The 17,110-nt window shown below is 46.3% G+C and overlaps 1 protein-coding gene across 4 annotated transcripts in view; it reads left to right on the top strand.

Moving 5' to 3' along the window:
* The first annotated feature begins 1,018 nt into the window (after positions 1-1,018).
* The window catches only part of PPFIBP1 (PPFIA binding protein 1), a 117,409-nt gene continuing 101,317 nt past the window's right edge, over positions 1,019-17,110 (top strand). For 3 of the 4 annotated variants that reach the window (XM_081331664.1, XM_081331663.1, XM_081331661.1), the window contains exon 1: positions 1,019-1,185. The gene's annotated coding sequence lies outside the window, so the exon portion shown is untranslated. The remainder of the gene's footprint in view (positions 1,186-17,110) is intronic. The other variant, XM_081331662.1, reaches the window with a different exon arrangement.

Raw genomic sequence — 17,110 nt, 5'->3', positions numbered from 1 at the left:
TCTGCACCTTTTAGAAGGGGTGGACGTCAACTCCCAGAATTCTGCAATTTGAAGAGAGGTGGACTTCAGCTTCTCGGAATTCTGCAACTTTTTAAAGAGTTGTGCATTTCAACTCCCAGACTTCTGCCCCTTTAAGAGGGGTTGGACTTGCAACTCCCAGAATTCTGCAACGTTTAAAAGGTGTGGATTTCAAGACCGGGAATTCTGCACTTTTCATACTGCTGGCTGGGGAATTCTGGGAGTCGAAGTCCACCGTCCTCTTTAAAGTTTGCCAAGCTGCGGAACAGTGGCTTGCAAGCAAGGAGAGAGCATCTGGGGGGGGGGGGGGGAGAAGGGCAACGTAGCAGGGCCCGCACCGAGTTTCCACCCCCTCCCCCCTAATCCCCACTCGTAATCCTTCTCTCCAAGCCCAGCACCCCAGTTGGACTCCGGACTGGCACCCCTAAACCGGGACCTTTTTTCTCGCCTCGTTTCCTCCGAGAGTGAACTCCTGCAACACAAAAGTTTCTTTGTTGCGGGGAAATCAACATTCGTCCCACGGCGGCTGCCGGTCGGGACGGAGCAAAAAAAAAAAAAAAAAGGGGGGGTCTCTTGTCTTAAAAGTGGGGGCGTGGGGGGGGCGAAGCGGGTCAGCCTCGCGCGAGAGCCAAGGATGGGAGGGAACAGGTTGGGGGGGGGAAGGGGGGAAGAAGAGGAGGAGGAGGAGGAGGAGGAGGAGGAGGAAAATCCCCGCGGGGGGAGTGGGCAATCGCGGGCTTGGCCACGCGTGGGAGGCTCCCAAACGCCCCCCCCTACCCCGACCAGGTTTCGCAATCTTCCATCTCCTCCTCCTCCTCCTCCTCCCTTGGGCTTTTTTCCGGAGCCTGGATTTCCCCCCCCCCCCATCCCGCGCCATCCCTCCTCTTCCTCGCGGAGTGACCGTCCCCGGCTCCAATCCCATCCCGCCCGTGCTGGCGGCTCCACCTTCCCCTCCGGTCTCCGGGATCGCCCCCTTTTTTTCGGGGGCGGGAGCAGCTGGGGAAGGGAGGAGCGCCGAGCGCTGCGCCCTGGCTCAGCCTGCCTGCCTGCCTTGCCTGCTTTGCCCCGGGGAGAAGGAGCCGCAGCTGGGCATGCTTTGAGCGGGGAAGCGGCCCGGCGGAGCCCCGGAGCAGCGGCGGCCACAACTTCGGGGCGCCTCCCACGGTGGTAAGCGGGTGCGGAAAGGGACGGGGGGGGGTCTTTCGCGGCCAGGGAGAGCGAGGACGCCTCTCTCAACCCTGCCTGGCTTTGGGGGTTGCTGCTCGCGGGCCAAAAGTTCGCTTGGAAACCAGGGTCAAAGCCGCCCCGCCCGCCGTCGCAGCCTCGCGTGGGCGGCTCCGCGTGGGACTGTCTCTGGGAGCGCCCACGCGGCGGGCCGATCCCGGGCTCTTTTCCTCCCTTCCCCTCCCTTCCCTCCTCTTCCTTTCCTTCCTTCCTTCCTCCCTTTCCCTTCCCCTTCACCCCTCCTCTCCCCCTTCCTTCCTTCCTTTCCTTTCCTCCTTCCCTCCCCTTCCTTCCTTCCTCCCCTCCTTCCTTCCCTTCCCCTTCCTTCCTTTTCCTTCCCTTCCCTTTTCTCCCCTCCTTCCTCCCTTTCCTTTCCTCCCCTCCCCTCCTCCCTTCCCTTCCCCCTCCTTCCTTTCTCCCCTCCTTCCTTCCTTCCCCCTCCCCTCCCCTTCCTTTTCCTTCCCTTCCCTCCCCTCCTTCCTCCCTTTCCTTTCCTCCCCTCCCCTCCTCCCTTCCCTTCCCCCTCCTTCCTTCCTTTCCTTTCCCTTTCCTTTCCTCCCCTTCTCCCCTCCTTCCTTTCCCTTCCCCCTCCCCTTCCTTCCTTCCTTCCTTCCTTCCTTCCTTCCTTCCTTCCTTCGCTTCCCTTTCCTTTCCTCCCCTCTTCCCCTCCTCCCTTCCCTTCCCCCTCCCCTTCCTTCCTTCCTCCCCTCCTTCCTTCCCTTCCCCCTCCCCTCCCTTCCTTTCCCTTTCCTTTCCTCCCCTCCTCCCCTCCTTCCTTTCCCTTCCCCCTCCCCTTCCTTCCTTCCTCCCCTCCTTCCTTTCCTTTCCTCCCCTCCCCTCCTTCCTCCCCTCCCTCCCCTCCTTCCTTCCTTCCTTCCCTTCCCGCGGGAACTGTGAAGTTCGGGGCTTGACTCGATGAATGGGGGTGGCGTGGCGTGGGTGGGTAAGTGGAGGATGGTTGGACGCGGGGTAGGGGTGGAAGCGGGACGCGGGTGGAAAGAGCATCCTCGGAAAGCCCACTCCCCTTTCTCACCCCCCCCCGGAAAAAAAAAGGATTGCAAAAAGCCTCGGCCGAGGGAGGGCGGACGTTGGAGCAATCCACCATGGGAAGGGCGCTTGGCATCGCGGCTGCCCGTTTTAGCGCCCAATCCAGATCTAACTGAGAAAGGAAGTCGGGGCTGGCGAGTGGCAAAAGGGTGGCAATCTTTCCCGAGAATATTTCAGGTTTTCCCCCCTTAAGGCTCGGCGGCTGGCTGGCTGGCTGCGAAAGGTTAATTAGCCCTCCGCTCCGGCGCTTTAGGTAACTTTCTAATTAAAAAATAAAATAAAATGAAAAGGCTGGTTCAAAAATCCCCACCAAGAATGGCAGAAACTTAAAATCAAGCATTTCCCCCCCCCCCCACACACACACTATCCAGCCTTTTCCCCGCTTTTTAGCCCAGCTTGGACAGTTGCTGGAAAATGACCATTAAAGTGAATTTCTAAAAAAGAGAAGAGGAGATTTGTTAAGGGGGGGGGGAGGGAGGTTTGTTGAAAAACTTTTTTTTTAATTTTCCTTTAAAGAAATCCCCCAAATGAATTTTGTGGCTTATGGACTGCAGAATTGGCAAAGCCAAGGCTGGTTCTTGTGCCCTTAGTTGGGAATAAGATTTATGGAATAAATATGTATCTCTCTTGTTTGCCGTCTTTCGGATGAGCTGCATAGATATACATTTCCCCCCCCCTCCCTCTCTTCCTGTAGTATCTATTTATATTTTGGGTGGCTTTTAAAGCCTGCCAAAATCTCCGCGCTCTCTGTGCCCGCTTGAATGTGGAAGTTTTTCCATGGACACAGAATTGCTTCTCTTTTTCCCCCACCCCCACCCCCCAGTCTGTCCTTCATCAAGACAGCTGGTAGCTTATTCACCCAAGCAAAACAAACCCACCTTTTTTTCCCAACCAGTTAAAAAAAAACACCAAAAAATAAATACTGGGGCGGTTTCCTCTTAAGAGGAGTCAGGAGGGAGTAAAGTAAAGAGAGGGTGACTTGTAGCTTTGAAGCTTCTGCCTCTTGGGGGGGATGTCAGTTCATTCATGATGTCTTTTAAGCCTCTTTTGAAGTTCCCAGGGGGTGTGGGTGAAAATGCTTAGGGCCTGGAGGGGTCTGTGTGTTTGTGTGTGTGTGTGTGTGTGTGTGTGTGTGTGTGTGTGTGTGTGAAAAGCGAGCGGGATCATATCTGTTTGAATAGTCCTGGTAGCTTTTCCAGGCACCTTATATGGAGGAAGAAGTTATGAACTTTAAGGAGCTTTCTCTTCTCCAGGCAAACCTCCATTACAATAACAGAATAAATAATGTTGGAAGGGACCTTGGAGGTCTTCTAGTCCAGCCCCCTTGCTCAAGCAGGACACCTGGCCTAGAGGCCATTTCAGACAAACGATTGTCCAATCTCTTCTTAAAAACCTCCACCCACGACTTCTGGGAGGCAAATTGTTCCAAATTGTTCTTTGTTGTTGTTAGTTGCGAAGTCCTGTCCGACCCATCTCGACCCCATGGACAACGTTCCTCCAGGCCTTCCTGTCTTCTACCATCTTCTGGAGTCCCTTTAAGCTCACGCCTGCTGCTTCAGTGACTCCATCCAGCCACCTCATTCTCTGTCGTCCCCTTCTTCTCTTGCCCTCAACCTTTCCCAACATTAGGCTCTTCTCCAATGAGTCCTTCCTTCTCATTAGGTGGCCCAAGTACTTGAGTTTCAGCTTCAGGATCTGGCCTTCTAAAGAGCCGTCAGGGTTGATCTCCTCTAGGACTGACCGGTTTGATCGCCTTGCAGTCCAAGGGACTCGCAGGAGTCTTCTCCAGCACCATAGTTCAAAGGCCTCAATTCTTTAGCGTTCAGCCTTTCTTATGGTCCAACTTTCACAGCCATACATTGCAACTGGGAAGACCACAGCCTTGACTATACTATATAATTGTTCTTACTGTTGGGAAATTTCTCCTCCTTTTTTCATATTTAGTTTCCATTCGTTGCTTCTTGTCCTGCCTTCAGGTGCTTTGGAGAAGAGGTGGATCCCCTAATCTCTTTGCTATTTCCAAGAAAAAGCCTCTGTATGTACACGGAGGCTTGCTCTGGTAAATATGCAATGTATTGCGTTTTCAAATTGCATTTTTCCAGCAATTTTTTTCTGCTCTAAGGGGTGTCAGTTGGTTTGTCTGCTTTGAACTTAAAACAGCACGCAAGATGGCCATTGTCGTAGGTCAAGCAGGATTGACGGTTTGGTGTCGCGTCAATCAGCCGAGCTTGTGAAACAAAAATTGTGTGATCTAGCTATGGAGAGCTTTAGAAAGATAATACTTGTGTTTGTTTGTTGTGTATTCCTTGACTGTGGTATGGAGAAGATGGATTTAAAAGATTTTACGACGGGTTCATTTTTTGTCTTCTGTTATCCTGCCACAAAGTCTGGTTGTACGTTCTAGGGTTGATCCAAAAGACAGGAATGAAGCAATTCCTTCCTTTATCCGCCATCATCCAAGCTTACTGTCCAGCCTCTGAAAGGGAAACATTGCATGACTTTTTTGTGATTTTAAATGGCTTGCAAATTCACATCCTTCCTTCTGTGCAAGAATCCAGCTTCTGAAAAGCCCAGGAATCCATCTTAGTAAAATGAACAGGGGAATCTAGGAAGAAGAAGAAGAAGAAGAAGAAGAAGAAGAAGAAGAAGAAGAAGAAGAAGAAGAAGAAGAAGAAGAAGAAGAAGAAGAAGAAGAAGAAGAGGAGGAGGAGGAGGAGAAATTCTTTGTTTTCTTGTTTTGTTAATCTGAGCAAGTATGACAAGGACAAAAAACCCACACTGCTGTAAGATGGGACAGTCAACTGATTAATCTTGTGTGGAGAACTAAATCTAATTCATTTAAGATATGAATATTAAGGTGCCTTGGGCTGTAGAGATAACATCCCTGAGGGTTTGGGTGGATTAAGGGCAGTTTTTTTTAATCTTTATCAGGATGAGGTTTGTGTTCTGTTTATGAAATTGAGCCCAAGCATCAGATTTGGAGCTGATCTATCAATTTTTGTAACACAAATTGTCGAAGTCTGGAATATCTTCCCCGATTCAATGGTCTCAGCTACTAACTCCCACAGTTTTAATTCTAACTTACCGTAACTTCCGTGGACCTCATCCCGTATTTAAGAGGTTCCTAAGGGGACGCATCTAATAAGTTCACTAAGGTGCTTATCGTTCCAGCTCTCTTGGATTACAATACCCATCATGCCCGTTCAGTGATTAAGATGAACCAGGACTAGGAGGAATTGTAATCCGGAGCAGCTGGAAAGCCTCACACCACCAGCAACATTGTGATCCTAGTTGTGTTGTTGTTGTTGTTATTGATCATCGCAGAGTCAGCCAGATGTTCAGAATGGATTTGGCATTTTTGTCTACCTATCGAGTTCTTACCAAGGACCTGGGATAGGCAGATGTGGATGTTTGATGGTATTACAGATATTGTCACAGGATGGAAGCAGTTCCTAGTAAGGCTGCCTTTTGCAATTGACTAATGGCGAATTTGTCAATGGCAATGGTGTTCAAGTGGTGCTCCAGTTAGGTCCCCTCCATCATCATCATTATCATCATCATCATCATCAACAACAACAATAACAATGTTGGAAGGGACCTTGGAGATCATCTAGTCCAGGGGTAGGCAACCTTGGCTCTTTTATAACTCGTGGACTTCAACTCCCAGAATTCCTGAGCCAGCATGGCTCAGCTTAAAAACCTCTCCCTTTTCCCTCAGCGTGGCTGGCTCAGGAATTCTGGGAGTTGAAGTCCACAAGTCATAAAAGAGCCAAGGTTGCCTACCCCTGATCTAGTCCAACCCCTTGCGCAGGCAGGAAACCCTACACCATTTCAGACAAATGGCAGTCCAGTCTCTTCTTAAAAACTTCCAGTGTTGGAGCATTCACAGCTTCTGGAGGCAGGTTGTTCCACTGGTTAGTTGTTCTAACTGTCAGGAAGTTTCTCCTTAGTTCTAGGTTGCTTCTCTCCTTGATTAGTTTCCATCCGTTGCTTCTTAATTTTAATTAATTTTAATTTAATCCCATTTATATCCCGCCCTTCTCCGAAGACTCAGGGCGGCTTACAATCTTAAGCACAAATCAATGTGCTTAGCAATAGCCTTCATTCTATGTATATGCCTGCTTATTAGGGCTTTCGCCCCCCCCCCCAAGCGACTATTACAAAGTCAGCTTAATTGCCCCCAACAATCTGGGTCCTCATTTTACCTACCTCGGGAGGATGGAAGGCTGAGTCAACCTTGAGCCTGGTGGGACTCGAACCTGCACTAATTGCAGGCAGCTGGTGTTACTTAAGGAGGCATTAGCCCACTGCTCCACCAAGGCTCTTGTCCTGCCTTCAGGGGCTTTGGAGAATAGCTTGACTCCCTCTTCTTTGGGGCAGCCCCTGAGATATTGGAAGGCTGCTATCCTGTCACCCCTCACTCTTCTAAGAGAGTGTTGACTCTCTTAGCTATAGCAAGCATGGCGGGAAGACGGATTATGGTACATGCAGGACTGCTTTTCTAGTTTTTAAGGTTTTTTTCCAGTCATATAACATTTTAAGAAGAGGGCTTTTGTGCTTAGATGGAGCCCCAAATTTTTGTTGCTAAGACAGTTGTTAAGTGAGTTTTGCCCCATTTTATGACCTCTTCTTGCTGTTAAGCGAATCACTGTACTTGTTAATTTAGTATCACGGTCGTTAAGTGAACCTGGCTTCCCCCTTGACTTTGCTTGTGAGAAGGCTGCAAACGCTGATCGCATGACCCCGAGACATTGCGACCGTCATAAGTATGAGTCAGTTCCCAAGCGTCTGACTTTTGATCAATGACTGTGGGAACACCGCAACAGTCATTAGTGGGAAAAATGGTGATAAGTCACTTTTTTCAGTGCCGTTGTAACTTTGAACGGTCACCAGATGAACTTTTTGTAATTCGAGGATTATCTGTACTTATTTTTTAAATGTATTATTTTGTTGGTTTACTACAGGGGTCTTCAAACCTGGCCCTTTTATGACTTGTGGACTTCAACTCCCAGAATTCCTCAGCCAGGCAGGCTGGCTGAGGATTTCTGGGAGTTGAAGTCCGCAAGTCATGAAGGGGCCATAGTTCCCCCATGCTGGCTGAGGAATTCTGGGAGTTGAAGTCCGCAAGTCATGAAGGGGCCATAGTTCCCCCATGCTGGCTGAGGAATTCTGGGAGTTGAAGTCCGCAAGTCATGAAGGGGCCATAGTTCCCCCATGCTGGCTGAGGAATTCTGGGAGTTGAAGTCCGCAAGTCATGAAGGGGCCATAGTTCCCCCATGCTGGCTGAGGAATTCTGGGAGTTGAAGTCCGCAAGTCATGAAGGGGCCATAGTTCCCCCATGCTGGCTGAGGAATTCTGGGAGTTGAAGTCTGCAAGTCATGAAGGGGCCATAGTTCCCCCATTCTGGCTGAGGAATTCTGGGAGTTGAAGTCTGCAAGTCATGAAGGGGCCATAGTTCCCCCATTCTGGCTGAGGAATTCTGGGAGTTGAAGTCCGCAAGTCATGAAGGGGCCATAGTTCCCCCATGTTGGCTGAGGAATTCTGGGAGTTGAAGTCGGCAAGTCATAAAAGGGCCAAGTTTGAAGACCCCTGGTTTACTATATGCCACCAGAGTCACTTTCTATAAGATGGTCAGCCCTATTTAAATTTGAGTAATAAAAAATAAATAATCCCTTCCCCCCCAAATATCACAAAACTGCTTGCCTTGACGGATAAAAATATAATACTGAGGTTGTGTATCAAACGCCTTTCAAAATCCACCCTAAGTGTAAGACAAATAATTGGGTTGAATTAAACTCGACAGGTCTAAGGTCTTGAGTAAAGATGGAGGAGATAGAATCTTAGGTTGTTGCTTGCTCTGTGCTTTTTTTTGGTTTAACTTTCTAAAGCTTAGAATTTAAATTCATTCTTGTTGGAACAGCAACCTCTGACTCACCTGTTTAGGCTCCATGTCTGTCTTGTTTTTTGTTGTTTTTTTAATGTCACTTCCCGGTGAATGATTTTTTTTTAGTATCTTCTAGAGTTGTCCAAATTACTGTACTGTTGTGCCAAAATAAGAGTATTGAGGACAGGCCTCACTTAGTGATGACTGAGTGGAAGAAGAGCACAATTGAATGGACCTGCATTTAATGGACATTTGAAGACTTGTCCGTTGCATCCAAAAATATTCTGGATTGAGGCAGTTAAATGTTAGGTGAATTGTACATCGTTTGCAAAAGAGATTTCCATGTGCCTGAATGTTGTCATTCTGGGGTCCTTGGTGCTCTCTGAGCTTGGTTGTTTTCTTGTAGACATTTCATTACCAAACTAGGTAACATCATCAGTGCTAGAAGGGAGTGGGTTTTGCTCTCTATATACAATGGTTTGTCCTGCCAGTGTTGGTGGAAGTGGTCTTGGTGGTTCCTTAATTAGGCTCTTTACAATTAGCTTGATTGTCTGAGTTGGTAGTTCTTTGATTGGGGGATTGTTTACTTCCTGTTAGTTGGTCTAGAGCAGGGGTAGGCAACCTCGGCTCTTTTATGACTCATGGACTTCAACTCCCAGAATTCCCGAGTCAGCTGATTCAGGAATTCTGGGAGTTGAAGTCCATGAGTGATAAAAGAGCCGAGGTTGCCTACCCCTGGTCTAGAGTTAACCTTGGTCTTAATCTCCTGCTTATCAGGGTGTTGATTGCTGGCCAGGAAGTACTTTGTTTCCTTTCGGTGGTCTCTTTTGAATGGTATGTAGACGTTGTTTGTCCCTCTCTGCCTGTTGATGGCTGATTTATCTGCATGCCAGGCCTCCAGGAATTCTCTAGCACAGGGGTAGGGAACCTTGGCTCTTTTATGACAGGTGGACTTCAATACCCAGAATTCCTGACCCAGCCATGCTGACCCAGGAATTCTGGGAGTTGAAGTCCACCAGTCATAAAAGAGCCAAGGTTCCCTACCCCTGCTCGTCTAGCATTTTTGGGACTTAGCTCGATCTGAGATGCTCATAGTTTCCCAGCTGAAATTATGGTGGAGTCTGTCCCTGTACAGGTAGCCCTTTACTTACAACAGTTCATTTAGTGATCGTTCAAAGTTACAACGGTATTGAAATATGTGACTTATAGCCGTTTTTCACAGCTATGACCTTTGCAGCATCCCCATGATCCCGTGGTCCAAATTCAGATGCTTGGCAACTGGTTCATATTTATGGCGGTTGCTGTGTCCCAAGTTCCTGTCATCACCTTTTTGTACCTTCTCACAAGCAAAGTCATTGGGGAAAGCCGGTTTCATTTAACCAGGGCATTTCAACCTTTTCACCCATTGTACCACTTTTAGGATATGGCAACATCCGAGTACCACCGGTTGCTTAGCAAGGTGTCAAAAACTTGATGACCCCAAAAAAATAAAGGAAAAAAGTGATGACGTACAGGTAGTCCTCAACTTACAACAGTTCGCTTAGTGACTGTTTGAAGTTACAATGGCACTGAAAAAAGTGCCCCCCAAGCCACAGCCGAGCAAGACACCTGTCTGCCCGCCCGGCAGCGCTCTTCCTCCCGTCCGAGGTTTTCCTTGTTGTGAGCATTTCTGTTGAAGATTGGCAATAGGGGTGGGGTGGTGTTTGGTTTTTATTCCCCCCCTCTTTGTTGGGTGGTTGCAGCAGGTTTTGGTCACTTCACATGACCCTGGGACACCGTGACCGTCATAAATATGAATGTTGCCAAGCATCTGAATGTAAATCACAAGTCCCTGGAGATGCTGCAACATTCCAGCTGATTGGCCCTTCTTCTGGGCTCAGAAACGCCAGGATCAGCGCCGAGCTCCAGCTGGATCCTGGCGCTGATCCTGGTGTTTCCGCTGAGCCCTGACAGCCCTGCAGCTCCAGCCGTCTCTCGCTCAGGCTTGTGCGGTGCTGCCACTGGTTCAGCTCATTCCCCTCCCCTGCTACCACTTTTGTAGGATGATCGCGTACCACCTGCCAGGTGCCAATGTACCACAGGTGGTAACCGTACCACTGGTTGAAAAGCCCATCATTTAACAACTGGGTTATTAACTGATCAACTGCAGTGATTTACTTAAGATCTGTGGCAAGAAAAATCATAAAATGGGGCAAACGTCCTGTAACAAATCTCTCATTTAACAACAGAAATGTTGGGTTCAATTGTGGTCGTAAGTCGAGGACTACCTGCATTGTGCAGCTAAGGAGTTTTTGTCATGTCTTCTGACTGCTAGTTGATATAATGAATGTCATTGTATACATGATATAAATTAATGAGTACAATTTAATTTACGTAACATTGGGTGAAAGGCGTGTGTGATATAAATTATGCCTTCAATCGTTCCATTCCATTTAGGATTGTGGGAATGGGGGAAGCAGGGAGGAAATTACCAAAATCAGCATTTCCCAAACTTTTTATATTCTGGGCACAGAATTTTCCCCCCCAGCACCTGTCTTGAATGGCCCCACAAGCATAAATGTTTGCATGAGCAAAGAAGCTTTTTCCAAAAGGGTTAAGTTAATTTTTAAAGATTCACGTGATTTGGTAGTCAATCCTGTGATTGGAGGCTTTAGAGGCAACCTTTTATTTTCGCTCTGTACCGGAGATTGGTTTGTTTATTTAATAGGATTTCTACACTACCCGTCTCATTTACGTGACTCTGGACAGTTTACAACAGGGGTCTTCAAACTTGGTCCTTTTATGACTTGTGGACTTCAGCTCCCAGAATTCCTCAGCCAGCATGCCTGGCTGAGGAATTCTGGGAGTTGAAGTCCACAAGACATAAAAGGGCCAAGTTTGAAGACCCCTGGTTTACAACATCACAGAAAAGCCATATAAATACATAAGTAAAAGCCTAGGTGTCAAGGTTCCGACTAACGTACCCAGCCAGGTAAGCACCGATGAGATGATCCAATCTCTTTATTCAAAACTTTATTGAGTACATCATTTCGGCACAAGTGAAAGCGAAACCAGCTCCGGTTATTTCCCGTGCGAACTGCTATAATCAAAACATACAATTCTCCTTCCGCCTATTAGTGCATGCCACGTTGTCCAATCAAGTGTTAAAAGTTTGTTATGAGAAAGCGTCTTTGTGGGTTGGTACACATCTTTTGAAACGTCCTTGGTTCCCACAGTTTGATTTCTTGTTGTCTGGAGTCTGCATTCCATTTTCCCCCTGCCCTTCCTCCTGGTGCAGGGGTCTTCAAACTTGGTAACTTTAAGACTTTTGGACTTCATCTCTCTTCAGCCAGCCCTGGGCTGGCTGAGGAATTCTGGGAAGTGAAGTCTACAAGTCTTAAAGTTGCCAAGTTTGAAGACCCTGGCTGGCTGAGGAATTCTGGGAGATGAAGTCCACAAGTCTTAAAATTGCCAAGTTTGAAGATCCTTGCCCTAGTAGTGCATTAGCAAGCTAAGAAGCAGTAAGGGTGGCAATATCGTGCGCACGCTTCAGGCTTTTGACACTAGGTGAAAAACAGAATGAAAAAGAAATTAAAACTGACAAGTAGAAATAAAAAGTAAACGAAGCACTCAGATTAACCCTGTAGTCCTGCGGTTGGGAGGGGAGCATTGCTACCTATATTGTCTAAAGATTAGTAAGTAGTAATAACTGTTTGCAAGGATTGGCCCCAGATTTTGTAAAATATTAGTTTGAAGCCTTCGACGTCAATGTGTCTTGTAGGATGGGGCTGTTACGGTACAAAAAGCATCCTACAATTTATTTTCAGCACTGTGCATTGAGAGCTAAAACAGAAAAGATAAAACTCTCAACTTTGACTTTTTAAACACCAACCCTGAAAATATAGTGCTTTTTTTTGGGAAAAAAAAAAACTGGATAAGCTGCAATACTTTGGCCTGGTTTCCACTCTATTCCCTAAGTAGCTTTTCTGATTTCGAAGATGAACGTCAAACAGTTTGTAAAAATACGGATAGGGAGCAAACTTAATCCGAATGAATCTTATATTTTTAATTGAAAAAGAGATTTTAAGTTTTTTTTTAAAAAACGGGCTGTTGGAATTGGGTTTTCTTTCAGCTTTGCTGGAGAGTTCGACAGTAAATTGGTTGCAAAGCAGGTGGAAGAAGAAATGAAGCAAATTTTCGTGTCCCCTAAATTTTAACTCCACTGTGAGCATAGTCGAGAGTAAGGACATTTTGCTTTGATATGCACCAACATATGTACATGTGTATATTTTCTCTCCCTTTATACACATACCACACAGGAATAAATAAATACATAAATACCCTTTTCCGATGGTTTTCCATATCTTTGTGTGCCCAAGGAAGATCAAAGGCCGTGGGACATGAAGCCTGACTTTCAAAGGCACGAACTGTGGAGTCCTTGGTGCTGTTTGAGTTTGGTCATTTTCTTGTAGACGTTTCATAACCCAACTAGGTATCTTAATCAGTTTCTAGATGTGAGTGGGTTTTGCAGAGTGGAAGAGGAAGAGGAAGACTGAGGGGATCTTGGTGATCTTTGAGCTTGATGGTTTTCTTGCAGACATTTCATTCCCCAACTTGGTAACATCATCAGTGCTAGAAAGGAGTGGCTTTGCATGATATCATCTGTATTAATTAATGCATATGTCATCCCCTGCAGATGTTTAGCTTCCATGCAGAGGGAGCTTGTCCCATTGCTTTCCATGTGTAGAGTCATCTTCCAACTCCTAGTAAGCCCACCTTAATTCCAGCAAGAGTCCAAATCTTGGCTGCAAACACTCTTTGACATCTGCACACATCTTTACCTTTTTCCAGAATCCTGGTGGTACGTAAATATATATATATTTTTTACTGTGGTTGTGTGTTGCCTTGGATTTGATGCCAAATAGGATCACAAATATTGCTTCTGAAAGCAAACAAGTCTTTTGGCAAGACTGACCAGTGGCTGGGTAGAACAGACTTGGGATCTGTCGACGAGGCTGTTTTAATGAGTGCAAGACAGCTGCTTCCCCTTGTGTCTGTTTGGAATTGAATCTGGACGATTTGCACAACCATATTCCTTAAACTTTGCACAAGTGGCAGTGGGGAACTTCTGCAAGGAATATTCTAGCTGCTGCATTCAAGACAATATTTTTGGGGAAAGATGACTGCAAGCTCAAATATCTACCGGAAATAGGAAGTGTCTCTGTTCTCAAAGCTCTGCCTAGGGCAGTGATGGCGAACCTTTTGGAGATCGAGTGCCCAAACTGCAACCCAAAACCCACTTATGTATCATCTGGGTGCTGGGTGGGCGTGGCCCTTTTGGTGGGCGTGGCCAATTGGGTGGGCGTGGCCGCGGTGGTAACGGCAGACTGGGTGGGACTAAAAAGTTCAATCGATTCCAACTTTGCGAGATCTTTTTTTTCCCCGTGAGAAGTTGAAATTGATTGATTGAATCTTTTTTTTTTTGCACACGGCGGTGGAGGCCTAAAGCAAAAAGGGTTTATAAAATCCAGCTGAAGGCCTGGGACTGGGGCAATGGCGCGCGTGCCCACAGAGAGGGCTCTGCATGCCACCTGTGGCACCCGTGCCATAGGTTCACCACCATGGGCCTAGGGCCATCAGGCTTAAGACTTAAGACGTTTTTCTGCATCCTGCACCCCTGGATACAAAATCCCTGCTATTTGTGGTAGCTTCATAAACACCATTTAAGCATTGCTGCTTTGCTACACATGTTAAGCCAGAGAAGACGTCCAGATGCATGGACCACAACTTGTCTAAAGAATAGCCCTGGAAGCTGTTGAGTTCTAGTTCGCTTCTAAGAGGTTCTGTAGTTTGGGAAGAACTGCATTAAGGATAAGCAAAGCTAATACCCATGATCAAAATCGGGAAGGCTTAATTGCTGATCTCTTGAGTAAAAAAAGTTCAAAGGCCGTTGGAAAGTTGGGGAGCAGAGAATAGCAGAAGTGTTGCATGCTTGGTGAACGAGAAGGATAAAATTTGAATAGTCGTGGTTGTGTTGGGTTAGATAAACTCTACCCTTCTTAAGAAAACCTGATCGAGAACTTAATTTGATGTACAAGTTCTTCTTGAAACATCTTAGGACTGGGTCCACATCCCTAACAGCTTTAAGCCTTGAGCGATGACTGTGGATCAGCTTTACAAGAGGCGTTTTGTAATATAAGGAAAAGGGAATGACAGGGATCATAAATTACTGGATATATTAAATTGTGTTAATGAAATACAAAATAACAACCTGGCAGGAACTTGACTGTTGATTGAAAGGAAAGGGATAGGGTTCTAACTGCCTAATCAGTTCCCATGAACAATTTAGTCCAGTATATCCCAAAGTAACAGAGTGAGCGCCTGTTACTCATCCCAGCTTCTGCCAACCTAGCAGTTCGAAAGCACGTAAAAATGCAAGTAGAAAAATAGGGACCACTCCGGTGGGAAGGTAACAGCGTTCCGTGCGCCTTTGGTGTCCAGTCATGCCGGCCACAGGACCATGGAGATGTCCTCGGACAAGCGCTGGCTCTTCGGCTTTGAAACGGAGATGAGCACCGGCCCCTAGAATCGGAAACGACTAGCGGGGGAACCTTTACCTTTATCCCAAAGTATGTTACGATCAGTGCTTTTTTTGTAAAAGAAAAAGGTGCCGGAACTCAGACATGTCATACAACCTGCCTTGCCTACCCTACAAGGTTCCATCTAAAAAAGGTGCCGGAACTCCGTTCTGAGCGTTCTATGAGAAAAAAAGCCCTGGTTACGATAAGCCCTTCTTTGGGTTCCTTGCTGTCTTTCCACGAAGTCTTGTTACTGATAAATGTGAAACTGCAGCTGTTTGTCTACAAAGCCGTCTTTTAAATATTTATCATTAATGAGAAGAAGGAACCATGATTTCTTCAAGTTTGGGGACTCGTCTGCCCATTGCTGTACAATTCACAGTGGAAAATGTATTGATTGATTCTTCTTACAACCGTATTGAATCAAGCAAAGATAAAATACAAGATCTGCTTCCAGGATAAAGTAGGTAAAAGAAATACAATAATAAAGCGTGATATGTGATAAATACAAGGACACAATATTCAGTTAAATACTTTGCTTTTACAGGATACTCTGATATGTTCGAGGTAACAGATTATTCGCCGAACTGCCTTGTGTATAAATTGAGCAATGTGTAGACATTACAACCCAGGAACAAATAGGATAGTCTACGATAGTCTAGTGGGCTGTTTTTTCAAGTAGGAATTTTAAATATCTCAACCTCAAAAGGCATAAGAGGTGTTTTTTTTTAGAAAAATATTTTTTTTTATTGAAAAGGAAGACTTTGAAGTATTCTATCCTGAAGTGTAAAGTTTTGCCACTGTGATGGAAAGGTAGCACAGAACACATCATGGTAGAGACTGCACTGTAATTTATAGCTAATGTATTATAACTGATAACCTATTATTAGAACTGAAGTGATTGAATTTACTAATCTTATACTAATCTCAAAATGGACACCTATTATATGACTTCATAGCCTTGGAATCTGTTTGGAGATCTGTCTATGCATTTCTGAAGATCATGGCCATCCAAATCAAAGGTGGTTTGCCTTTTACTTCCTACTTCCCATCAGCTTCCTAATTCCGATCAGCTTTTGAGAGTGAACAAGACTAACAGATAGTCCTTGACTTACAACCGTTCACTTGAACTTACAACAGCAAAAAAAAAAAAGTGAAAAAAGTGACCTACAACCGTTGCACAACTGTTGCAGCATCCTCATGGTCACGAGATCAAAATTTGGATACTTGGCAACTGTCTTATATTTATGACGGATGCACGTCCTGGGGTCCTTCTTCTGAGCCCAGGTGGCGCAGTGGTTAGAATGCAGTACTGCAGGCTACTTCTGCTGACTCCCGGCTGCTGGAAGTTTGGCAGTTCAAATCTCACTGGCTCAAGGTTGACTAAGCTTTCCGTTGTTCTGAGGTCAGTGAAATGAGGACCCAGATTGTTGGGCGCAACGTGCTGACTCTGTAAACTGCTTAGAGAGGGCTGTAAAAGCACTCTGAAGCGGTATATAAGTCTAAGTGCTCTTGCTTATTCTATTCCTATTCCTATTCCTATTCCTATTCCTATTCCTATTCCTATTCCTATTCCTATTCCTATTCCTATTCCTATTCCTATTCCTATTCCTATTCCTATTCCTAGTCTAGTCTAGTCTATTTCTAGTCTAGTCTAGTCTAGTCTAGTCTAGTCTAGTCTAGTCTAGTCTAGTCTAGTCTAGTGTAGTCTACCCTGGTGGCACAGTGGTTAGAATGCAGGATTGCAGGCTAACTCAATGCCCACTGCCAGGAGTTCGATCCCGACTGGCTCAAGGTTGACTCAGCCTTCCATCCTTCGGAGGTCGGTAAAATGAGGATCCAGATTCTTGGGGGCCATATGCTAACTCTACAAACCGCCTAGAGAGGGCGGTAAAGCACTGTGAAGCGGTATATAAGTCTTCAGTGATGTTGTAACTTTGGACGGTCCCAAAATGAACGGTTGCAAATCGAGGGCTACCTGTAATGCAAACTCTGCTTTGATTTATCCTTCCTCCTCCTTCGAGGGAGAGACCCATGCAGACATTCCAAAAAAGGGAGACACAGTCTGTCAAAATAAGCAAATGACCTTCCAGAAATCTCCCCTTTTTCTTCCCACCCTCGCTTCCGTGGCGCTGACCTGGTTTCCAGGCTTCAGAGCCGAAATCGAAAGAGTTTGCGGCTGCTTTAAGGAGAGACAGTCGCACAGGCTGACCTCATTCTGTCTTACGGTTTTATGAAACGGGGACACCCGGTTGTCTTTTTCCCCCCCTCCTCTCCCCCCCCCTCGAAGAAGCCACGATTACTTCCAGGGTGACAAGTGGCTGTCACCTGGATTTTGAGTGAAATACGACCTGAACGGGTGTTTTTTTTTTGTTGGGTG

This window comes from Vipera berus (assembly GCF_964194415.1).
Source record: "Vipera berus genome assembly, chromosome: 6".
NCBI lineage: Eukaryota > Metazoa > Chordata > Lepidosauria > Squamata > Viperidae > Vipera > Vipera berus.
This window is presented reverse-complemented; position numbering and strand designations above follow the sequence as displayed.